This window comes from Vulpes vulpes, chromosome 6 (genome assembly GCF_048418805.1).
Source record: "Vulpes vulpes isolate BD-2025 chromosome 6, VulVul3, whole genome shotgun sequence".
Classification (NCBI taxonomy): domain Eukaryota; kingdom Metazoa; phylum Chordata; class Mammalia; order Carnivora; family Canidae; genus Vulpes; species Vulpes vulpes.
The window spans coordinates 100,754,453-100,781,259 of NC_132785.1; the positions used below are offsets into that span (position 1 = coordinate 100,754,453).

The 26,807-nt window shown below is 43.0% G+C and overlaps 1 long non-coding RNA gene and 1 pseudogene across 1 annotated transcript in view; one reads left to right on the forward strand and one right to left on the reverse strand.

Moving 5' to 3' along the window:
- Nucleotides 1-467: 467 nt before the first annotated feature.
- LOC140599381 (uncharacterized) overlaps nucleotides 468-26,807 on the reverse strand; it is a 212,650-nt gene continuing 186,310 nt past the window's right edge. The window contains exon 3 of the long non-coding RNA XR_012002203.1: nucleotides 468-1,773. This is a non-coding gene — a long non-coding RNA (uncharacterized lncRNA). The remainder of the gene's footprint in view (nucleotides 1,774-26,807) is intronic.
- On the forward strand, nucleotides 20,917-22,014 carry LOC112927144 (glyceraldehyde-3-phosphate dehydrogenase-like; annotated as a pseudogene).

Sequence of the window (26,807 nt, forward strand, 5' to 3'; positions counted from 1 at the left end):
CTACCTGACTCTAATCAAGAAGAAACATCAGACAAACCCAAGTCTGCAAAATAACTGACCTGTTCTCTTCAAAATATCAAGGTCACAAAGGAGAGACTGAGAAATTGTTCTAGATTAAGAGAGACTAAAGAGAAACAAATAAGTGAATCCTAGCTGGATCTTTTTGCTATAAAGGGTTTTCTTAAGGAAACTGGAAAAACTTGACTGGGGTTTGAAAATTAGATAGTAATAATATAGCAATGTTAGGTTTTCTGAGTTTGATGGTTATATTGTGATTATGTGGGAGAATGTCCTTGTTTGTAGGAAATACCCACTAAAGCATTTGTATATCATGGAATTATCACATCCACAGTTTGCTTTCAAACGGTTTAGGAAAAAAAGTCCTTTCTGCTATATCCACAACTTGTTTTAAAAAGATTTTATTTATTTATTTGAGAGAGAGAGAGAGAAAGAGAAAGCATGGGCACAAGTGGAAGGAGGGGCAGAGGAAGAGGGAGAAGCAGGCTCCCTGCTGAGCCAGGGACTCGACTTGGGGCCCGGTCCCAGGACCCCAAGATCATGACCTGAGCCAATTTCAGGCACTTAACTGACTACACCACCCAGATACCCCCAGTGGCAACTTTTATATAAACTTGGATGTGCTTTAAATTTTTTTAACTAATTAAGGAATCAAGAGAGAAAAGTCATGGGAAAAAATATTTTTGGAAAAGTTAGACGTTTAGTCCAGGGAATTCAACATCCAAAAACTACAAGCTCCAGAAAGACAAAACAGAGTAAATGGAAGGGGGAAAAGTTATCAAAGAAGTGTAATAGAAAAAAATGTTTGAGGCATTTTTCCTATGGGATACTATTTCTCAGATTAAAGGCCCCACCAAGCACTCAGCACAATAGTAGAAAAGACCAAGGCATATCATCCAGGAGATTTTAAACATAAAAGAAGACACAAAGAACTTTGGGAAAGGGGGGAAGTCATACACTCTTTATAAGGCCATTTTTGAAAAGTAGATCATTTCTCTTTGCCAAGCCTCAAATCAATAAAATTATTTTTATAAGACAGTGACTGAAATGTTCAAAACTAGAAGAGAACACACATCAGTCAAAAAGGGGTTTTTCAACAAAATCCTGCCATTTTCTACTCAAGATAATGTTAAATTATAACCAGAAAATACTCAAACTCGTTTCTCAGCCCTTTCTTTGAATGAGATTGCTCCTTGAACGGCATCAAACGTCAAAGCAGAGATTTGAGACCCCCCCTGCCACTTGTCCTGGGAAGGCTGAATGAAAGAGGATAAGGCCGTCTTACAAGAGATATAAGAGGATACAGCAGATAAAGATCCAAGGACACTAGGTGCTCATTGCTTCTCTCCTGGAAGTGATCAGCCTCGTTCATTTCCACCCAAAGATGTCCAACAGGAATGCCATCCAATAACGACTTGTTCTTTGCACAGAATGTCCAGCATATGTGGCAGCCCTGGGCACTTGGCCTAACCTGGTCCTCAGCTGGTGAGCTGGACTGGTGGCAGGTCAGATGACTTGCTGGCTTCTTCCCCAAGACTTAATGTCCTGATTGAAGTCTCAAATGCTGGCTGCTCTGCCGGTGAGAAGCACAAACCACACACAGGAAAAGAGGGTATTTCTCTGTCAGGCCTCAGGCAGCTGGTCCCAACCTGTTTGTGTTTTCTTCTTGCCTTCTGCCCCACTGTCATCCCCGCTTGCAGTACATGAGCAGAGGGCCTGCCTTCCAAGCAAGAGGCTGCCCCAGGCCCACAGCTTCTGAAAAGAAAGTCATAAGAACATTCTCTTAAATTACTCCAATGAAGAAGAGAAAGAATGCAGCAGGAAGAAGGGAGCCCAAAGACGTCATTACAGAAAAAATTGCAAAAGGATAATCCCCTAAGAAACAGAATTTTTAACTTCTCTCCTTCTCCTTCCCCAAATCTTACCTACTCTTTAAACCAAATTGGTGGTCCTCAAACCAGTTACACGCAGGGGAGGGCTAGAAGTGGAGACTTTGTCTTCCCTAGAGGCTGGGATGTGACTTCACACCCATCAAGAGCCCAGCTATGTGCTGGTGGCTCTAGGAGGAACTGAATGGTGCCAAATAGAACACAGGAGCCACCAGGAACTGTGCCAGGGAAGAGAGAAACTTGGGGTCCCACTGTGGGAACTCATTGTTGAACATGGTTTCTGTTATCATTCTAATTGTTAGACTTTTTGAATGTCCTTCTTAAGGCTCAGGGAAGCAAGGGTTACAATGCAGAAGGCTCTGGACACACCAGTCCCATCTGGATGGAAAGCTTTTCACAGCCCCTGTAGCTCCCCAGTGCCATGGGAAGTGCATAAGATTTGTCAACAGTGTGTCACCCTCTTTGGACAGCTCCAGGGTCTTCTCTTCATCAATGTGACACAGAACATCCATTAAATTTATCTGTGCACCGAGAGAATTTAGACTCACCATTCATGAAGCCTCTGCTCTATCTGCCCTCAAACAATTGGCATCATTGAAAAGAAATCCTTCCTGATTCCAGCAAGCAGATTTTGAAAACACCTACCCATCTTCAATTATTCTTACTACTCTCCTTCTTGCCCTGTGACCTGACCAGGAGCAGCCATGGGGGCCCACACCTCCAGACAACCCACCAGCCATCAGGAATATATTAAATTTTTGCCTTGACCTAATTTTATCCAAATTTGAGAGCCCTTTGGTATCTTAGGAAGTCCTCAGTCACTTCTCAGGAGTCTCAGGCCTCAGTTCCCATTGCAGAGAAATTATGGCTTCCTTAGTTACAATAAAACCCTTCCAATGGGCCGGCATCGAATGAGGCATTAATTAGAGTGTATTCTCACCTAGCAAATATAGGAGCCAGTCAGGTCTCCTTCCTTCCCTATGCCTATAAGCTATGGAGCCAGAATCAAATCTTGATTCTGCTACTTATGAGCTGTCCCCTCAGACAAACCTCTCTATGCCTCAGTTTCCACATCTGTAAGAGGAAAGTAATAATGGTTTATAATTCCTGATTTTCAAAAACAATTTATTTATTTATTCATGAGAGACACAGGGAGAGAGTCAGACACAGGCAGAGGGAGAAGCAGGTTCCATTCAGGGAGCCTGATGTGGGACTCGATCCCAGGACCCTGGGATCATGCCCTGAGTGGAAGGCGGACGTTCAACCACTGAACCACCCAGGCATCCCTATAATTCATGATTTTATCGTGAGGAGTAAATGAGTCAATATATGTAGAACACTTGGTACAGTATGTGGCATCACCAAGAATTCCATAAATAATAGCTGCTATTATTATTATCATTATTATTACATAACTTTGGCCCCATTTGGTAAAAAGTCTTCTTCTCAAAGTGCTGTCAGAGCTCTTGGGTCACCCCTAACAGACAATAAAAAATATCACATTACCCCCCACACCAGAACAATAGCTTGCCTTCCAATATGGATACTTTGTAGGTAAGTTATTTTGATAAACCACTGCCCTGGTACTTATTGGTCCTTATGAGCCCCATGAAGCTTTGGAGTCAATAGTAACATTCAGAATTTTTTTCCTTTCTCTGGACCTGCTTCTCCAGTTCTGCCTCCTTTCTGACATCTCCATCTGACTACAGCCTCCAGAGAAACAAGCTTCATGTGACCTCGTAAAGACTGATGGCAGGAGCCAGCCTGCAGTGCAGGAGGAATCACATGGGGTTTTAGTCCTGGATCCTGGTGCCTCCCTCCCTAGAAGGCCACCCTCAATCCCATCTAAGCTTCCTCAGTGTTGCTGGATGTTTGAAGATCTTAAAGAGACAGTTGGTCATAAAGGAGCTTCTGACTAAGCATGAGATTCTTTGTGGCCTTGGTTTCTAGGGGTGTGGGAGCATGTGGCAAGAAGCAGTGTTGGGCCTTATACTCAAAGAAAGGATTAACTGAGATCTAGTTTTAGCACTGGCCTGAGACAGGACTAGCTTCCCTATCCTGCCAAATTAGGATAAGAGTGATAAAGGAAATGGCACTCCAGGAAAGCTAATCTTCCATTTCTGTGTGAGGTGGACTAGAGGAGATAAATCTGAAGAAGGGAGGTGGTCCAGGAGGGAGACAAACAGGGCTGGGCCAAGTGGTGCCAGCCATAAACATGCAAAGGAAAGGGTAGATGAGCCTCAGTGTGTTCAGTGCACTGAAACGAAATATCACAGACTGGGTAGCTTATAAACAACAGATATTTCTTGTTCACAGTTCTGGAGGCTGGAAGTCCAGGGTCAGGATGTCAGCGGGGTCAGGTTCTAATGAGAGCCCTCTTCCAGGTCACAGACCTCTCACTGTACCTTACATGGCACAGGGGCTTGGAAGCTCTGAGGGATCTCTTTTATAAGAGCATTGACTTCAGCCATGAGGACCCAATACTCATGACCTAAGTACCTCCCAAAGACCTCATCTGCTAATACCATTACCTTTGAGGGTTAGGATTTCAACATATGAATTTTTGGGATGCAAACATTCAGACCATAGCAAGATGGAAGATGGTCCCAAAGAAGAACAAATTGAACCACTGCCTGGCCAGCTGAATATATAGAGCAGGGAACAAGGAGCAGTTCAGAAACTCTAGGTTGAAGTCTGGGTGGTTAAAAGAATCTGTAACTAGGAGGAGAGCTCAGTGATGTGGGAGCTGAATGATTAGCTGCTGTTTGGTGACGTCTTCCTGTGAAGACCCAGGCAGCCCCAAACTTGGGGTAAAGAAAGCAGTCAGGCTTAGGAACTCAGATTTCAGAGTAACACAGACCCATCGTGAAGTTGCGAGAGTAGGCGTCTTCTCTGAGAGAAAGGACACAAAGAGAAAAGAACAAGAAACTGCCATCTAATACTGAAGAAGCCTCTCTTGTCAGGGCAAAGGGGGAATGCGGACTAAAAGTAGATTAGAAGGAAAAGTTCAAGAAGGAAAAAGTGCAAGTTAGGGTTTTCCAGAGAAACCAAACCAATAGGACATGTATTGGCTCACATGATTACGGAGGTTGGCAAATCCAAAATCTGCAAAGTAAGCTGGCAGTTTAGGGCCCTGGGGAAGAGCGATACTGCAATTCAGGTTCAAAACCCATCTGCTGGCATAATTCCTTTTTGCTCCCAGGCCCTCAGTCTTTGTTCTATTAGGGCCTTCAACTGATTGGGTAAGACCCATCCAAACTGGGTAAAAGGGGGTGCTTTACTCAAAGTCCACTGGTTTAAATGTTAATATAATTCACAAAATACTCTTATAGAAATATCCAGAATAACGTCTGACCAAATATCTGGGCACTGAGGCCCAGCCAGGTTGACGCCATAGAACTAATGATCACAGAAGATGAAGACGTATGTCCAAGGAGACCACGGATAGGATTTTAAGATTGATAATGATGATCAAACATGAGCACTACCTGAGAGGCCTGAGAGGATTACAAAGAAAAAGTCCATTGGATTCTGCATCGTGGATCATTGGTAACCACTTTTCCCTCCTGTTAAGTGTACAACAGTGGTTAAGAGTATAGACTCTGGGTTAAAAAAATTCTTGGAGCCCATACGGACTCGGCCATTACTTGTGCTGTTACCTTGCACAAATCAGTCTCTCCTCTGGGCCACAGCTTCCCCATCTCTGAAATAGGGATAATTGTTATCTATTTACTAAGATGACTTTGAGCATTAAATGAAATCATATTTTTGAATGTCTACTACATATTAAGTGCTTGATAAAAAGTAGTTCATACTCTTTAAGTTAAATGAATTAGATTCTTAATAGATTAATAGTATCATTATCTTGATCATTATTGCCTTTATCCCATATTCTGAGGACACAATTTAGAGTACAAGGATGAAAAAAGAATAGATTAAGGACTAAAAAAGTCATTCAAGTTGGAAGGAGGAGTAAGAAAAAGTGTGTGCATGCACTGGATCGCAAACCTGACATTCTACCCTACAACACAGTCCTGAGACTTGGACACTTTTAATTCACTCCCTTCCCCTTTAAAGGCAAGGAAACATTTTCCACACTAATGCACTATCTTCTCTGAACCTTAGTTCAGTAATAGAGTCAGAACTAGAAAGCAGACCTTTTTCTTCTACTCTGTGCCTTTGTCGCCAAATCACTATGTTCCCAACTCCTGTGGCTTAGCTTTGATTTTGATGCTGCATTTCCTAAAATACCTGCAGAGAGAATGAGGGTCATAGTGGACCACATCCCTCCCTTCCCCCAGCAAGGGGTGAGCAGGTGTGGCACTCACACCACACAAGGCAGGCATGGATTCTGACTCTTACATTATACTCAGGGTTCCTTGACAGTCAAAACTACCTTTCATTTCTTCTTTCATCCCAGTGAAACAGGGGTTAATGACTTTATCCAAAGAAACAAAACAAAAGACTCAAATCCAATTAAAAAGATCTCAGAAACAAGTCAGGCATAAAGAGTGTTCCAGAAACTCTACAATTGAATTTTTTTTTTCATTGACAAATGATCCTGCCATCATTGTGGATAGGGTAACATATCTAATTCCTATAATTCTATATCCTTAACTGAAGCCCGCAGGAGATGCTTTGATAGAAAGAAAGATCAATGGGACTGAAAGGAACATATTCCACTTCATTCCCTCTCTCTGAATTCAATTTCTCACCAGGTACTGTGGTAGCGTCCCTTTCCACCCCTGCCTGAAGCCAATTCTCATTTATCCAACCCTAAGGAAGAACATGAAGTCAACGGACTCACCAAACATCTAACTTAGTAAAGACCTCAGCCCTCTCCCCCAGGCAAACCTCTTCCTCTTGGCAATTTTGTCTGATGTTCTCCATCCAGAAGAGAGAAAAAAAAAAAACAAAACTAGAAAATGATCAGAAAGAGAAGAGGCAGAGAGAGGATTGGACAGTGTAGGGAGCTCACAGGCAAGAGAACTCTTCAATATCATGAAGTGTCAACCACATTTGTGTTTTGTTTAAATTAGACTTATTTGACTTTTTTGAGAAAGCATCAGCATCCAAATCATTCACTTGGTAGCATATCGGTGGCCTCCTATACGACACACCAAGCGACACATTGCCAGCATGCAGAGAAGGCATAGGCCTACAAGTGATACTACTTAGTGTGGTACCTTAGACAAGTGATTGAATTTCCCTGTGACTTAGTTTTCTCATCTGTAAAATAGGTATAGTTATAGACTCGACCTCAAAGGCTGTGATGAGAATTAAACGAATTGTTGTGTATAAATGTTGTGAGCATAATACATGAGCATAATTCCACCAGGCCCTTCACAAAGAAAATGATGCTTGGCTTGGCCTTTAAAAAAATGAGCAGGAGTGTGAGGAGAATGGAAAAGGGTTGAGAAGGTTGTCCTAGTAGAGAAGCCAGCATAACAATGGCACAGAAGTGAACATACACACGAATTGCTGGCTGAGGGAGGCTGCAGTGGGACAGAACCAGGAGGGGCTGCGGGAGCCCCGGGCCTCCTCTGCAGGCTCTGCTGGGAACGTGCGTGCAGGGAGGAGGCTGTCCAGGTGATCCGTGGAGCTTCTGCTGCAGGAAGGAAGCCGTCCTTGACTGGGTAGAGAAAGAATGGTCCTGGAAGAGAAGGGGGAGCATCTCCCATCTGCTGTCATCAATTCCCTCAGCATCTGTTCCCATTACTTCCCCATGGTCGGGGGCAGGAAGGACAAAGTGATGTCTGCCTGGCCTGGGATGGAATGCTTTTCCTGATAAATTCAAACACAGCTGATCACTGGCAAATTTCTGAGTGGAGCTTTTTTGTTCTAGAATTTTCCTTCCTGAACACCACCTTCATGGGCAGCCCCTATGCACAAGTTCCCCTCTGCCTCTGACTCTCGAGAGTCCCCCAGCACTCTGAGGAAGGAGCAGCCCAGGTGACGCCAACCTGGGAGACCATATATATAGGAATAGCACAGCAGTCACAGCCTTTGTCCCCCAGCAGGGGGATCGGACTGCCAGGGGATGGAGAGAGGCAGAGCACATGGAGAAAGACAGGGATAGACACAGACAGGGATGAGGACAGATGGACAGAAACAGGGAGTCAAGACCACAAAGCGAGAGCGGGTCCAAGGGCATGGAACACCTTTGGTGCCTTGGCCCTCACCTTTGCAAAGGTATAACCTGGGTGGAAGTGGGCATGGTTCTGTTCCCACCATCCCTGTCAGCGGTCCCCTGTGGAATTCATGCTCCTGTCTCATGACCCTAGACTCTTCTGGATTGGTGGCCCAGGCTCCCAGGCAGGCACCTAGCTGGAGTTCCACCAGGAGCTATGACTGCCATCGGTTCATATGAGGCTACTCATGCCAGTGGACGAACAGGCTAGGAAAGGGTGTTGTCAGGCGATAACTGGCCTTGATGACCAGGAGGACCTGGCTGCTGCTCTCTGGTGGGAGGCAGGAAGGAATATGGAACCCAAGAGATCCCCTGGGTGTTTCTCAGGGCTTTCTGTACCCACAGTGACCATAAAGGGGTCACTTGTACAACCACAGCCTGGAAAGGCTCAGAGCCCTTGGAGAGGAAGGTCCAGGTGATGACACCAGGCTAACAGCCTTGGCCAACCGCAGTGCTCACTGAGGTGAGGGAAACAGAAGGTGTGATGTGGGAAGTGGATGCTGAATCTGGGTCAAGGCCTGAGGACCAGTCATGAGATCATAAATCATGGTATGTTCCACTAACCCTCCTGTCCTCCTGTCCTAAGTCTTTTGCGGAGATAGTGATTGACAACACCTTGAAGTCCTTGTGACAAATGGACTTACTACAGACATCACTAGATCTGCGCAGGGCCAGGGAGGGCTGGTCCTTGAACCTTGCCTCACTCCTTCCTGCTTCCTGGCCCATATCCCTCTTGCCATTGCCATGGTCACCCACTTTGCACTGGGATAAGCTGACAGCATCATGCCTCAGTTTGTGCTGTGCCTCCAGGCTTCTCGGACACAACAGCATGGACCCCAGCCAGGATCTGCAAGGAACTTAATGACTCACAGGGCAATTGTGAAGCACTTGCTGGATGTTTCTCCCTTCTGTTGCTTAGACAATGCTGGGCACAGGGGGGCTGAGCCCCGGAAGTCTACAGGAGTGACTTGGTCAAGAACACCCCCTTGAAAAACTGAGTGCAGAAAAATTAGAGAGGGAGACAAACCATGAGAGACTCCTAACTCTGGGAAACAAAAGGTTGTGGAAGGGGGAGTGGGTAGGGGGATGGGGTAACTAACTGGGTGACAGGCACTAAGGAGGACACTTGATGGGATGAGCATTGGGTGTTATATGTTAGCAAATTGAATTTAAATAAAGAAAAATTTTTAAAAAAGGATAACCCCTTGAGTGGCCTTCCCACCTTTTCTGTTGCTTTCCAGTCTCCACCCCTGTGCCCCAGGCATCATTTCCCCAACCTGGCTGCCCACACTCAAGGTCTCGGTTCAGCCCTTCTCTGAGGAAACGCAGGCAGAGACACACACTCTGGAGAGGTGGAGGAGGAGGTATAGAGAGCCACAAGGAGAATATGCAAGTAAACAGAGCCTGCAAGAAATCTCAAAAGAGAAAGGTCAGAGAAGAGAAGAGGAGAGGAGAGGAGAGGAGAGGAGAGGAGAGGAGAGGAGAGGAGAGGACAGGAGAGGAGAGGAGAAGAAGAGAAGAGGAGAGGAGAGGAGAGGAGAGGAGAGGAGAGGAGAGGAGAGGAGAGGAGAGGAGAGGAGAGGAGAAGAGAAGAGAAGAGAAGAGAAGAGAAGAGAAGAGAAGAGAAGAGAAGAGAAGAGAAGAGAAGAGAAGAGGAGAGAAGAGGAGAGAAGAGGAGAAGCTTCATATTCCCAGACCAATTGGACCCTAGGAAAGTTTCTGGATCAAAGAGGCAATTTGAAGTGGGAAGGAGAGGCCAGTGGGGGAATAAGAGTAGGGAGGGAAAACCATCCAGAAAACAGTTACAATCCAGACCTCTCACCACCCCAACCTCCCCCCTCCTCCAGATCACACAGCCATATCTCAGAGCATCTGGGCTGCAGAAAGGACCACATGGGACAGAGTTGAGGACCCCTCCAGGGTAAAGCATCCTCCTGAAGGAGTCAGTCTGAAGAGCCAGGGCATAGATGGGGATGGGCTGAGCCACCTACTTCAGGGAGAACTTAAATCCAAGCCTAAGAGATCAGGCCAGCTTTTAGAGGCAGGAGCAGAGTCATAAATAAGAGACCAAGTCAGGGATTGTGAGCCAGGCAGAAACAGGAGTGGAGTGGAAAGGGGAAGGAATACCTGTGCACCGATAGGGGCAACAGTCTCTGTGACTCTCCTTTGCCTGTGTATAGCTCTGTCAAGGGTACAGAGAAGGGTGGCTCAGGGTCAGTGACACGAAGGAAAAGCAGTCACTCCTGCCAGAGTGATGAGGATTGATAACAGCTCAGTACACTGCTCCAAAGGTATTTACACTTTAACACAGTATCCCTTGAAGAACATTTATACAACCAATATTTATTGAGTACCTATCATGTGCTGGGTGCTGTTGTAAGCACAGCAGCGAACAGATTTAATGGAGCACTGTCTTGCAGGGGAGACACGATGACTTAATGTAAATAAATGACTCTGAGAGAATTCCAAGCAGAGGCAAGGACAGTGGTAGCTTTCCTGGTGCCCCTCAAACCATACTCCATCAATCACTGTTTAGCTATTGGTAAAACTGGCCTGCCTTTCAGCCCTGTAAATAGAAAAGAATCCCACAGCATCACTGAATCATCATGGTGAAAAGTGAAGCATCTCAGAAATAGCACAGGGAGAGGTGTGGGTCCTGAGAAAGGATGACAGAAGTAAAGGAAGACAGAAGTAGGCCCACCCATGAGCTAACGAAGAGTAGGTGGTGTTCAGAGTCCATGGACCCACTCAAGGAGCCTGCACCTGGCCCTTCCCTGTGGTTGAAGGGGAGCTCCTTGACATGGATGAGTCAGGATTCATAGACAAGGAGACTCTGGTGAGTCTTACCCACCCTATATTATATAATACACATATATATATAATATATACCATGAGTCTGCATCCATGACAGGCATAGATGGGAGGGAAGGAGGAGGAGAAGTAGGTGCAGCCTCAGGGTCCCCTGCCAGATTCCTCTGGGGCATCGAGCCCAATCCCTCCCTTAGTATGGGCCAATCCTTACCCTCCCTGTGTCTGCTTGGCTCTGGCATCTACACCAGCCCTGAATATTTGGTCCCATTGCTCCTAAGTCACACAATGGAAAGGCTCTCTAGGGTGTTCCATGCCTACTCTGCTCTTGTTGCTGGATTCGCTTGCGGTAGCCTTTCCCATAGCCTTCTCCATGTTTACCTGTTCCCCACTCTAGGCTTGTTCCTAGTTATTCTGCTGAAACCAGAACTCTAATGTGAGCCCCAGCTCCCTTAGCTGCAGGAGGAAACCATACCTGCCCCTCTCTTCTCAGTACCCCCAGATGTTACCTGGAGTCCTCTTCCAGAGAAAGGAACCACTCGGAACCACAGTGCTACCTCTGTAGACCCTCAGTACCATGCCAGATACCTGACTACTCCTGATGCCACACCTCATCCCTCAAAGTCACTCTGAGTGACCAGTCTGAGTGGGAAGGCTGGATCACATGATATCATTTCAATGACCTTTCCCTGGCTCTTTCCTCCATCTGCTTTAGCTCACTGCCAGCCTGACTCAAGGCTGAACAGCATGGATTTGGATAGCAAGAAAACTTCTGATCAGGAATTGAATATACTGATTTGTATATTATATACACATATATAAATGATATGAGGTATGGATATAAACAAGTGGAACCTTTCTCTAATATAAAGATCCAAGGCTTTGCAATGGTTTTAAGTTACCCCATTTTCCACAGAAAAATCACACACACACACACATATACACACCGTATCTTACATATAAGTTGACAGGGTGTGAAACTGCATCTCATTTACTATATATAATGAAACACCTTAATGATATTCTTAGAAATAATGCTTTTTCTCTGAACCACTTTTCTTTTTGGGATTTAATATATGTTATCACCACAGTTTTCATCTGTTTCTCAGAAATACTCTGCAAACTCCATTATCCTTGTTGTGAAACTAAACCCAAAAAGCCCATTCCTGTCTATATTCTTAAAAAGTATTTTGAGTTTTCTTTAGAAATGTGTAACTCCACAGAATTGAGCTAACAGACCTACAAGATGTTAAAAAGGTGGGACATCAGTAAGGATATCTTCTGAGCTAATTTTAAATTAAAACTACGGAGGTGGGGGTGTCCTACCCTCAGAAGTCTTTGGTGGTTATCTGAGACCAAACAAGTTACAAAGGTAAAGCCAATAACAAAGCAAATGACCAACAAACAAATTTTACATCAATCAGGACTCCTTTTTTCAGTTGAATTGACCAAAATGCAACTCAAAATAACTCAAGAAAAAAAAAAAACATGGGGATAGTGGAAAGTGGGGGAGTGGGGCCTAGCACACCTAAGTTTAGGAACACAAATGGAAGGTATCAGACCTCTCTCCCTCTCAGCTCTACTTCTTTCAGTGTGATAGCCTCATTCTCTCTGAGTGAAGAAAGATATTAGTTGCAAAAAATTCTAACCATCATCCCAACACATCCAGAAAATTCCAGAGAAGGACTCCAAGTGGTCCTGCTTCAGTCACATGTCCATATGTGTCCAATAACTGTGGTCTACAGATGGGGCACAGATGGCCAGGCTCTGGTAACATGTCCACACTCATGGCTTAGTGGAACAGAGTGCCAAGATAGCAGTTCCACCAGAATCATGTAGTATAGAAAAATGGGCATTTCTGTAAGGAAAAGGAATACTAGGAAAAGGGTGGAAGGGAAAGTCAGCAGACAAAATGATAGATATCTACCTCAAAAATTGGTTTTCTTGGGCAGCCCCAGTGGCTCAGTGGTTTAGCACCACTTTCACCTGGGGTGTGATCCTGGAGACGTCGGGCTCCTTGCATGGAGCCTGCTTCTCAATCTCTCTCTCTCTCTCTCTCTCTCTCTCTCTCTGTCTCTGTCTCTCATGAATAAATAAAATAAAATCTTTAAAAAAAATTGGTTTTCTTCAATTTACGCTTAACCTCTTAACAGTTTCTCCTGGTCCCCTAAAAGCGGAAAAGAAAATTTATACTTGTATATACACACAGAAGAATGAAGAGAGACCCAGAGAATGCTCAAAAATCTACCAGTCAGCATTACACAGAGGAATCTCTGCTTCCAGAGAATGAGATTCCGGAAATCTCTTGACTTCCAAAGTCAAGTCAGAGAGTGATAAATTCGAGCAGGTAAGCTCATGTCGTCTGAACCATTCAGGGCAAGCAGAGGAAACCATGAAACTACAGCAGAGTCAGGCAGGGCTCAGGGTGAAAGCTGCCATTGCCGCCCCCTCCGACCAGTCCAATGCAAGCACCTGCCTCGCGCAGCCCAGCATGACCACATCTAGCCACCTCCACGGAGCACTTTGAGCCCAGCACAGACTATAGATCCCTTAGCCCATCTTCTTCCCATCCCATGCTAACCAGGATTTAACTATCCTTTTGGATTCTGCTTTTTTTGCTTCTGTTTCACTAGGCTATGGGAGCTTAGATTTTATAATTTGGCTGATGCTTCCAAAAAGAGTTTTAAGGAAACTTCCCACCCTACTCAGGTAATTACATGCTTCAAGCTCCCTCAACTCCCCAAATCCTAATCTTTGTTCTGGACAAACTGAACTTAATCACCCTTCCTGGTCTTATCTCCACTATTTTCTTCATAAATACTTCTTTCAAGGATCTATAGTTTAGATACTGTTCTTCAACTAGTTGTTTACTTACTCTTAACCTCTGAGCTTTTCCTTGTGCTATTCTGGTTCCTTGGTTATTTCTCCATCAAAATTCCAGTCATTCTTCAAATGTTACCTCAAAAACAACTTCCTCAGAGACACCTACTGCCACCTCAGTGGGAAATGATTGCCATTGCTGTTATTAGAATTTGATGTTGGAATCAAGCTATTTTAAATAGCTTTCAAGTATGAGATTCCTCTGCTTGTCTCTCTGATATTGTGTCACCCCTTTTTGAAAGTGATTTCATTCTATTCTAGCCAGAAAAATTAAAACATGTTCTGGGTCTAAAGAAAGTATTGCTTTTTGGATTTGTCTAAGAACTTAGGATTCAGAAAGGACTGTGAATGTTCCATGCAAAATATGAGCCTTAGTCTCAGGAGCTTAGGGAAGCAAATTTATGTGAGCCTATGACTCTCAGAACAACATATAAAATGTGTGAGGATCTGATACTACAAGGGTTACTCATTTGAAATTTCGAGATTTTGCTACCAGACTCCATAAACTACAGTACCTACTGACAAATTCATTCATTAGAAGTTTAGCCTACAAAAAGACATAAACCATGTTCCAAGGGAATCCCATATATAAACGCATTCCTAGAAATTGTAAGTCTTGTAATAGAGCACAGTAGTAGTCAGAGCTTATGAAACATGTAAACAGCTTCTAAAATATTCCTTTCCTTTATAAAAGTGCCCTAACTTAACATAGATTCATTTTGAAAATTGTCTCTATACAAGAATTTCCTACTTGTTAGTATTCTGTTCTTTATCACAGCAAGCCATTCCAGAGATTTCCCTGTTGGGCACTTTAGATTTACAGATATCTTTTAAAAATATTTTTCAAAAACCAGTAATTCTCCTTGCAATCAGACTTCTAAAAGGCGCTCCTGCCCTGTTTGCACCTTGTCACCCACTGCAGTCTGGCTGCCGGTCTCAGCACCTAAGTGTCTCTCACCAAGTTTAGAAACACCACCAGCTGGCAAACCTAATGAGAAGCTCTAGGATCCTCTGTTACTTCGCTGTGGCATTGACATTGGGGGCCAATTTCTTGCTTTTGAAATGTATCCCCTGATCTCGGTCTTTGCCTCTCCTTCCTCAACACTCTCCTAAGGAACCTGGACCGCCAAGGGACTCAGCTCCCCAGTGCCCCTCTTCACCTCAACACCTGCCTCCCGGTCCTCCTTCACTTTCCCCATCTCAGGGTGGGCACTGCCTCAGCTGCCTGTCGTTGGGAGTCGTTCAGGAGTCTTCTTCCCTCGGCCCTCACATCTAACCAGGCACAAGTGCTTACTGACCTGCCTCCCCGAGTCCCTCTGGAGGTTGCCTCTCCTTGTCTTGGCTGATGCCTCAGCACTCTCCCCGATTCTTGCTCCTGGCAGCCTTCTGCTGGTCTCTTGGCTTCCATTTCTATCCTTCTCATCGATCTGCTCACTGCTGTCAGGGAGATCTGAGAACAGTATCATGTCACTCCTGACCAGAATCATTCAGTGAGGGGCGCCTTGGTGGCTCTGTTGGTTAAGCGTCTGCCTTTGGCTCAAGGCATGATCTCAGGGTCTGGGGATCAAGCCCTGTGTCTGGCTTTCTGCTCATTGGGAACCTACTTCTCCCTCTCTCTGCTGCTGCTGCTGCTCTGTTTGTGCTCTCTCTCTCTGTCAAATAAATAAATAAATCTTTAAAAAAAAAAAAAAAGAATCATTCACGACTTTAAATTCCCTACAGATCAGTTCCCAAACCCCATCACGCATATAAATGGGTCCCTGCTTCCCTACCCTGTCGCCTCTCCAGCCTCTCCCCAACCATACTCTGTGACCATGACATTGCAAACCACAATTGGTCCCACAAATATGCCAGCTCCCTCCCTCATGCCTCTTTGCTCTCGCATATGTTGTTCTGCCCGGAAGGCCCTCACTTCACTGGTCTTCTGGCAATCTCCCATGCCCTCCTCAACTCTTGGCCTACCCGATACCTTCTCTGAAACATTTCTGACCCCCTGAATGGTCTTAGGTTCTCCTTCATCTCTGTTTTCACTGAATTCAATATATGATGACACTAGCTTTCATTCAATAAACATTGAATAATCAATCAATGAATCAATCTTTATTGAGCATCTACAATGTAAGAGACATCAAGCACTTTTACAATTTAAATAATTACAACTCTAGGTAGGGACATTCATTATTATTCCTATTTTATCACAAGGAAACAGGGACTACATAGCTTCCCTGAATTAACATAGGTAGTGACAATGCCAAGATTTGAAGCCTGTAGCCTGTGCTAAAAATCTTCCCACTCTCTAGCCTTCATTAGAGCAATCACATTCTTATGTAGCAACCATTCCTTGGCATGGTCATGTTTCCCATCAATGCCTTTATTATCTTTGTTTTCCAAGGAGCTACACAAGTTCAGGCACACAGGACTTGATGCATGTTTTGCTAAAGAAATGTATGAATGAGTAGTGAATGAGTGAATGAATAGGCGAGACAGGTGTCCACAATACGTCTTACAGGCATTTCTAATTAGTGTTTCCCAACTCTCCAATCTGTTCTTTCTTCAGCATGAGTGTATCCTTCAAGCTGGGGAATCCTGCAAAACCTGACAGCACATTCAGTGCAAACAGTCTTTAATGAATAGCAAGAGGCAAAAACCATTAATCAAGTACTACCTGCACGAGAACCCGCTGTGGAGAGTTCTGCTGAAATATGTCATGGCCAGTGCAGCTCAAGTGGACTAAAGGCAGCAGCAGACACACCCTGCAGGGACAAGAGTGGACCAAGCTGAAAGACTCACAGCCTGGTTATTTGGTGTGGTGTTTTGTTGCTTTCTCCTTTGCCTTTTTTTTTTTTTAAAACCCTAGAGAAGAATGGAGAAATGAGGATATCCAGGGAAGAGCTTACTTGTTGCCATCTTATTCCCCAAGTTCTTTCTTCCTTCCAATATAGTTCTTGGCTTTCCTGATCTTACTTCATTCTTTTCATAGGAGCTCCATACCCATTATCCCTACCTGGTTCCTTCTTGCCCTGCAGAGAACCCTAAAGCACCCCAGAAATGAGTTCACTGGGGCTTGATGCTTTCTCCACTCTACGGGATTTTCAAGCTGACTACAGCCTTGAAAGTTGCCCAAGCATTATGAAATCATGTCACTAAACGGTTACACACCCAGACTCCAGAGCTCAGCTACAAATCTCAATGCCACCACTTACTAATTCTATGTAGAAGCATTTTAGACTCCTGATGTCCCAGTTCCCAAATCTGTAAAATAGAGGAGGTCCAAAGATACAGATGCAGTGAAATGCCGGGACACCTGCACCCTGATGTTTATAGCAGCAATGTCCACAATAGCCAGACTGTGGAAGGAGCCTTGGTGTCCATCGAAAGATGAATGGATAAAGAAGATGTGGTCTATGTATACAATGGAATATTAGCCATTAGACACGACAAATACCCACCATTTGCTTCAACGTGGATGGAATTGGAGGGTATTATGCTGAGTGAAGTAAGTCAATTGGAGAAGGACAAACAGTGTATGTTCTCATTCATTTGGGGAATATAAAAAATAGTGAAAGGGAATAAAGGGTAAAAGAGAAAAAATGAGTGGGAAATATCAGAAGGGGAGACAGAACATGAGAGACTCCTAACTCTGGGAAACGAACTAGGGGAGGTGGAAAGGGAGGTGGGTGGGGGGAGACGGGGTGACAGGCACTGAGAGGGGCACTTGATGGGATGAGCACTGGGTGCTATGCTATATGTTGGCAAATTGAACACCAATAAAAAATAAATTTATTTAAAAAAATAGAGGGGGTCACAGTACACATTTCATAGGGTCATTGAGGAATTAGAACAACATGATAAATATAAAATGCTTAGGAAATTGCCTGACACATACTATGTGCTCAATAAATTCTCCCTTTTATGATTATCATTAATAAGTACTGAGTCCCTAGGGAGTCATGTATCCAGTGTTTTGGAGAGATAAAAAAAAAATGAAGAGCCCACAAGAGTTTTTGTCTCCACAAAAGAGGGGGACAAGAATAAGAGTTTATGAACAAAAAAGAAGACAAAACATAAAAGTGAGGAATTTTCCAAGGCCATAGAAGCAAATGACATTTCTGCCAAGAGGAACATTACATTTTTTTCAGCAACATAGCACATGCTTAGAATACAACTCAACTCCCTTCAAGGGAACTCAGAAAACTTGGGGCACATTTCTCACTCATCTTTGGCAAAGTTATATTTGGGTCTATTGTGGTTTCTAAAGTTTGGCACTGTTGACATTTTGGCAGGATAATTCTTTGCTGTGGTGGCTGTCCTGAGTTGTAGGATGTTTAGAGGTATCCCAGACCTCGACCCACTAGATGCCAGGAGCACTTCACATTGCTGTGTGACAACTATAAATATTACTGGACAGTGGCAAATGTCACCTGGGGGACAAAATCACCCCAGTTGAGAACCACTGGTCTAGCAGGATTTCAGTAACAATACCCAGTGGGAGTTTGCAATGACAAAAAGTCTCCATTTCACTACCCTCAACAGGAGACCTTGGTCTTATCATTTCATCTCTTTCAGAATACCTTTCCTTGATGATAGAATCAAATTATTGTGGGCAGCCTTTCAGGGTTGTGGTAGGGCTAGGGATTCACCAGATTTTGTTCGTGAACCCATTTTAACCATAAACCATCGTTCCCATATTAAAAAACATATATCATTTGAAACACCCAGAGGACTATTGCTCCACTGCCATTGTGCCTCTGGGTGGATAAGTAAATTCAAATTGAAACATTGTTAGTTAGAATCTAAGATTTCAAACCCAGATGATTCTGAAGTTAATTCATAGTCACCTAGGACTATGGAACACCTAGGAAGATGTTCAATGTAGGCACCAATCTGTGAAGTTAATTCATAGTCACCTAGGACTATGGAACACCTAGGAAGATGTTCAATGTAGGCACCAATCTGTGAAGTTAATTCATAGTCACCTAGGACTATGGAACACCTAGGAAGATGTTCAATGTAGGCACCAATCTGTGCCTTTTAGAGACCTATAAGATGGGTTAGGGGCAGCTTCTACCTCCAGGTGCTTTGGTCAGCAGGTATGTTCTCTGTTCTATCATCACCTGTACCCAGGTCTGGACAAATCAGCCCTTTGTGTTCACAACACTAAACAAATAAATATCGAGTTACAAGGTCCTATCTAGTTATACCGCTCTGTGTGGTTATCTGGCATTGGAATTTCATGGAGACTCTAACTTCGAGCTTAAAAATCTTTCATAGGACAGAAAATGAATATTTATTGAGTCTGTATCATGTTCCAGATTCTGCTCAAGTTCATTCAGGACTGCGAGGAAAGTATTATTAACCTGTTTCTTACTGATGAGAACATTGAATATCATAAAAAGGAAAAGTCGTTTTCCCAATGTCACAGGGTAAGTGGCAAAACTGGGATTTAAACCAACCACATCAGTCTTAATCCAAAGCTTTTGCTACCACACAATGCAAATGGAGGTATATTTGGAAATAACACCATAGATAGTAGGACATTGTATGCATTACTCAGACATCTATCCACAGATGTGGATGTCAGAGAAAGACATTCTGCTCTCCTGTGTAAATGCTTCATTTTGAAAATGCTAGGTAAATGGCTATCACTGTGACCTACAATCCCTCTGGTGAAGAGATGGCATCTAGGCTGAGCCAGTAGACTCTGGATACAGAATACAAAGGGGGGGACTCCCAGCTAAAAGAAGCAATAGCAATGGACATTTCTTTGGAGCTTATTGGAGCCCCGCTGTCCCCACAGCCTGACAGGGCACAAGGAATAGATCATCTCTCTGAAGCCAGCTCCCCCCGAATCAAACAAATCAGTTGAGAACAAATCAGTAGAGCCGCCACAGAGGCATGGAAGAAAAGGCCAGATCCATAGGAATCATGCTCATGGTCATCTTGACAAGTAACAATCGTGTTATGATTTTTCAACAGTGTAATTTCCATTATAATACATAAATATGCTTGGGGACCAGAGAAAGGCAGATTGATAACTTTGTTTAAAGCAAATCAACTGGATTCTACTGATAGATTCATGAATCATCGAGGAGACAAACAAGGGGTATCAAGGAACACTGAGTTTTCTCTCCTGGTGATTTTTACAAGCCTCATCAATTTCTGTCCAAAAACACACTTCCCTTTGGGTTATTAATATGAAAGTTCTAGAATTCATGAAGTTGAAACTTATCTAAAATCCTGGCAACTTGGCTAGTGAAACTTTGCCGTTGCACCTACGATTTAATTGACATCAGTAAAGGAAAACTATGCCTATACAGATGTGGGCTGGTTAGCCATGACAGTTAGAAAAAAGCCATAAAGGCAAATATTGTCAGGGTCTTAGAAAGAACAAGACTTAAATGGTCTAGATGTCCTTGTCAAAAGATCTTAGCCTCATGCCATTATGCACTTTAGCAAACATTCCTTGTTCTGATCCCATATGGATTTTTTTTATTAAATATATTTTTTAAAGATTTTATTTATTTATTCATGAGAGACACAGAGAGAGAGAGAGGCAGATACACAGGCAGAGGGAGAAGCAGGCTCCATGCAAGGAGCCCGACGTGGGACTCGATCCTGGGTCTCCAGGATCATGTCCTGGACTGAAGGCTGCACTAAACCGCTGAGCCACCAGGGCTGCCCCGATCCCATATGGATTGAATGAGTTAGGTCATCCCACTTCTCCTCCCCCAATATATCTATTTATATTCCGTGTTTTGCATAAAGGGGGAAAAATTCCTGGGGTGAAGTCTCAAATTCTGGAATTTAGTTATAAATAACACAGCTGGTGAACTTAGATGATAATGAGGCTTGGTAAAGTGGTAAGAAGGGGATATAAAATGTCCAAGGTCACCTTCATAATGTTCAACAGTGTTTGAACCAGTTAACGTGACACCAAAGATCTAGCATATGATCTAGATTCCATTTCTCGGTATATACGCAAAGGAAATGAAAACAGGATTTTGAAGAGATATAAGCATTCTCACATTTATTGCAGCCTTATTCACGATAGCCAAGATATGAAAACAAGCTAAATGCCCATCAATGGGCTCTCTGCTCCTCCCCGTTCAATAGACAGCCACATCTTCTGGTACAGTGCCAGCCGCGTCCCCGAGACACGATGGTGAAGGTTGGAGTGAATGGATTTGGCTGTATTGGGTGCCTGGTCACCAGGGCTGCTTTTAACTCTGGCAAAGTGGATATTGTAGCCATCAATGACCCCTTCATTGACCTCAACTACATGGTGTACATGTTCCAGTATGATTCTAACCACGGCAAATTTCATGGCACGGTCAAGGCTGAGAATGGGAAACTTGTCATCAATGGGAAGTCCATCTCCATCTTCCAGGAGCAAGATCCCACCAATATCAAATGGGGTGATGCTGGTGCTGAGTGTTTCGTGGAGTCCACTGGGGTCTTCACCACCATGGAGAAGGCTGGGGATCCCTTGAAGGGCAGGGCCAAGAGGGTCATCATCTCTACTCCTTCTGCTGATGCCCCCATGTTTGTGATGGGTGTGAACCACGAGAAGTATAACAACTCCCTCAAGATTGTCAGCAATGCCTCCTGCATCACCAACTGCTTGGCCCCTCTGGCCAAAGTCATCCATGACCACCATCCATGCCATCACTGCCACCCAGAAGACCGTGGACGGCCCCTCTGGGAAGCGGTGGCATGACAGCCAAGGGGCTGCCCAAAACATCATCCTTGCTTCCACTGGCACCACCAAGGCTGTGGGCAAGGTCATCTCTGAGCTGAACGGGAAGCTCACTGGCATGGCCTTCCATGTCCCCCTCCCCCGGACCCAACATGTCAGTTGTGGATCTGACCTGCTGCCTGGAGAAAGCTGCCAAATATGATGACATTGACATGGTGGTGAAGCAGGCATTAGAGGGTCCCCTCAAGGGCATCCTGGGCTACACTGAGGACCAGGTTGTCTCCTGCAACTTCAACAGTGACACCCACTCTTCTACCTTCAGTGCCAGGATTGGCATTGCTCTCAATGACCACTTTGTCAAGCTTTTCCTGGTATGACAATGCATTTGGCTACAGCAACTGGGTGGTGGACCTCATGGTCCACATGGCCTCCAAGGAGTAAGAGCCTCCTAGACCTCCAAGAACAAGAGGAAGAGAGAGGCCCTCAGCTGCTGGGGAGTCCCTGTCCCAACTTAATCCCCCAACACACTGAGAATCTCCTGCCCTCCAATTTACATCCCAGGCCCCGAGGAAGGGGAGGGGCTTGGGGAGCCCTACCTTGTCATGTACCACCAATAAAGTATACTCTACCCCCCCCCCAAAAAAGGGTGAATATATTAAAAGGATGTAACACACAATGGAATATTTTCAGCCATGAGAAAGAAGGGTATCTTGCCATTTGTATGACAACATGGACAGAACTTCTAGCACATTATGAGATATATGCACATTATGAGATAATGTCAGAAAAGTCAGACAGAGAAAGACAAGTACTATATGATATCAGTTTTATGTGGAATCTAAAAAAGTCAAACTCAGAATAAATAGAGAGTAAAATGGTAGTTACCAGGGGATGAAGGGGGGGGGGAATAAAATTGATGCTGTTTAAGTGTATACACTTGCAATGAGCAGTAAATAAGCCATAGAGATCTAATGCACAGTATAACGAATATAGACAACAGTATGGTACTATAATTATATAATGTGATAAATACTGCTATAACAGGAATCCTATTAAAATATAGAAATGTATCAAAGTAACATGTTGTACACCTTAAATTTACACGATGTTATATATCAAATTTACTCGATAAATAAATAAAGGCTTTTCCAAGCCTTTTTTGGCAAAAAAAAAAAAAAAAAGATGCCCAAGTACAATGGTGTGTGTGTGTGTGTGTGTGTGTGTGTGTGTGTGTCCTCCTCTCTATACTCTGCTGCCACAACACTGAAGTTAGCAATTAGTAAGTTTCTGGTGTCCCCATAGGTGAGTACCTGGAGATATTGGCCTTTCTCTGCCCCTTGACACTTCTTTGCCATTTGGTGGGGAGCAGGGAACTAGTAAAATCCAGCTTAATGGAGGCAATAATTGGAGTGCTGAGAGCTAACTCACCATAAGGGATAAATTGCAAGATGATGAGCTATACCCAATGCTGGGGCCTGATGTCAAAAGGGGTTAGTGGTTCTTGGTGATGTACAACAACTAACATGAGCATCTGTCCGAATCAAATGCTTGCCTTGTAAGAAAGAGGTTGTGCAAGCAATCTAACTCTGGGGATTTTTGCATAACTAAGAAGAAATATTTCTTCAGAGCAGGGATAAAAGATCCTTGGCCTTGAGTCCTGTAGACCTGTCAGAGTTTGAGTATGTGATTTTTAAGTTCATCCAACTCTGATAGCTATAAATAAAAAGGACTCACATCTGTACAAATATAAGAATCACCTCTGAGTTTCTAAACCTATTTGGGAAAATAAATCTGGAAATGATTGAGATGCCAGCAGTAAGACGAGGGACTCAGAGCCTTGAAGATTTGGATCTTATTGAGACTACATCTGTATTCTCAAACTGACTAAGCCAGAGATACCTGGGATACATGCTTAACACTCTTGCCCACCACAAATATTTTCTGTTTGTAAGGCATTAATTTCTCCTCTCTGTTGATTTCTTTTCCCTATCTAAAGCCAATCCCTTCACATGTGAATACTTGGAACTGGATCCCAACCTCTTCACTTATCCAAAGATTTGTTCCAGCAAGTCTCTTTCTTCTCTTACATCATCAGATTTTTTTTTCTTCCATTGGGTCATTATCATGAGCATACAAACATGCTATTGTTTCTCTCACTTTTAAAACAAACATTCTTTTAATTCTACTTTCCCCAGTAGCTCTGGTCTCTTTCTTTGCTCTCCTTTGTGTCAAGCTCCCCAGGAGTGTTAGGTATACTAGTCAAGTACTTTCCTTCCATTCTTTTAAACATTCTAATCAGGTTCCTGCTCCCCAAATTGCTCTTATCAAGGTTACTGGTTAGCTACACATTCCTAAGTCTAATGATTTTTAGTTCTCATCTAACTTGATCTACTAGCAGCACTTGGCATGACTTGTCATGCCTTCTCCTGGATTCACTGTTCACTGGCTTCCAGGTAAGAACACTCGCAGTTTCTTTCTCTTCCATCTCCAGTGGTTCCTTGTAACTTCCTTGGGTCTTCTTTTCTCCCCAACCTCTTAATGTTAGAATCAGCCTTTTCTCAGTCCTTTGATGATCTGATCCAATCTCATTGTTTTAAATCCCATCTATTCCCTGATGACTCCCAAACTTATGTCTTCATTACAGATCTTCCTTCTTAACCACAGACCCATAGGTCCAGCTGCCCACTGGAGTTGAACATTTGACTTTTCACTTGACATATTCAAAGCTGAACCCCTGATCTGCACCCCTAAACCTGTTTCATGTGCATTATTTTCTATCTCAGTTGATGGCAACTCTATTTTTCCAGTTACCCCACCCCAAAACCTTGAGTTCATTATTGACTCCAATGTTTTCCTCACACTCTCCATGTAAAACGTGTCTGGAAATCTTATATTTCAAAACATATCTAGAATGTGACCACTGCTTACTACTTCCATTTCTGCCATACTGGCCTGGACCACCATTCTCTCTCTTCTGGATGACTATAACAACCCCTTAACAGCTCTCCCTGTTTCCATCTGTGGCCTCTCCCCAGTCTATTTTCAACATAATAGAGTAATCCTTTTTAAGAGTGAGAAAATTGGTTAATATTTGAAAATCCATCAATGTAATTTATCACCTTAACAGAATGAGGAAAATCACAGGATCTTTTCGATAGATGCCAAAAAATCATTTGATAAAATTCAAAACAAGTTCTTGATTTTAAAAAAAAGTTTCAGTAAACAAGGAATAGAAAGGAACTTCCTTAAAATATCTACAAAACTAGGGTGTCTGGGTGGCTCAGTTGGTTAAGAGTCTGCCTTCGACTCAGATCATGATCCCAGGGTTCTGGGACGGAGCCTCACTTTAGGCTCCCTGTTCAGTAGAGAGCCTGCTTCTCCCTCTCCCTCTTCCCCCTCACCACCTCCCCCACTCATGTACTCTCTCTCACTCTACACTCTCTCTCTCAAATAAATAAATAAATGAAATCTTAAAAAAAAATCTACAAAACCAAGAGTATCTTCAAAAAACACCATATTCAATGGTTGTATTGAAATCTTTCTCCCCTAAAGTCAGGAATAAGATAAGGTCGTCCACTACCACCATTTCTTTTCAACACGGTGCTAGAGGTCCTAGCCAGGGCTAAGGCAAGAACAAGATATGCAAGGTCTAATGACTAGAAAGGAATGTTTAAAACTCTTTAATTCACAGATGACATAATAGCATGGTAAAATTACAAAAGAATTCATGAACTGTTAGAATTAAAAAGCAAATTGGCAAGATTTCATTCCTTTTTATGGCTGAATAATATTTCATTATATATATACATACTCTTAACTATGGAGAGCACACTGAAGGCTACCAAAGGGGAGGTGGCTGAGGGAAGTAACATATGGAATTACTGAATCACTATATTGTACACCTAAAACTAATATAACATTGTTAACTATGCTGGAATTAAAATAAGTTTAAAAATAGTCAAATTCATATAAAAAAAGAATGAGTTGAACAAGTTTGCTAGATATAAAGTGAATATACAAAAATAAATTATAGTTCTATATATTGCAAGAAAACAATTGGATAATTAAATAAAAAAATGTCATTTACAACAGCATCAAAATGATCACATACCTAATAAAAATATAATAAAAGGTTTACAAGACCTCTACATTAAAAACCACTAAATATTGCCTAGAGAGATCAAAGATCTAAATCAAAAGATAAATATTAAATGTATACTAATGGAAGAAGTCAGTATTACTAAGATGCCAATCTTTGTCAAATTGATCTAATTTATTCCCAATCAAAATCACAGCAAGATTATCTCCTGGAAACTGAAAAAGACATTCTAAAATTTATGAAAATCAAAGAACCTAGAATAACGAAGATAATGTTGAAGAAGAATAACCAAGTTGGAAAATTGCATACTATTTGATTTCAAGACTTATAAAGGCACAGCAATAACAGCAGTGTGGTGTGGGTGTAAATGTTGACAAATAGATCAAGTGCAAATAGATCAGAATAAACCTACATCTATGTGGTGATCACCTGATTTACAAAAAATAAAAAGGCAATGCAATTCAGTGGAAAAAGAATTGTCTTTCCAAAAAAGGATACTACTGAAGCAGTAAGATATCTTATGGGAAGAAAATTAACTCTGACTTCTACCTCATACTATCCATATAAAATGATTCAAAGTAGATCATATACCTAAGTGAAAGTCAGATCATAGTGTAAGAAGAAAAATATGATAAATTAGATTTCAGTAAAATTAAGAATAATCAAATATCATCATTAAGAAACTTAACAGGCAAGCTATGCACTGGAAGGAGATGCTGACAATACAAACATCTGACAAAGATCCTGTATTCATAATACATAAAGACTTCTAAAAACAATAGGAAAACAAACTGTTTTGCTGCGCCTGTGTGACTCAGTCCATTAAAGTGCCTGCTGTTGCCTCAGGTCATAATCTCAGTGGTTCTGGGATCCAGCCCCACGTCAGTTTCTCTCTCTCTCTCTCTCTCCTTATAATTTTGCCTTGACTTCCATCTTAGAGTAAAATGCCAATGTCTTCATAATGGCTACAAGATCCCATATACTGTATCCTCATCGCCTCTATTACTACCATGTCTTCACTCACCCATCCCGGTGACATTGGCATTCTCCCTCCTTAGTGCCTTTGCTTAGACTGTGCTCTCTTCCTGAAATGCTCTTTCTCCACATCTCTCCAACTCCTTCAATCTTTGAAGGAGTCAAAGTGTCATCTCCGTTAGACCACACTTACCACCCTATTTAAAGTTGCAACCCATTTCCTTAGTATTCTCAACCTACTTTACTCTGAGG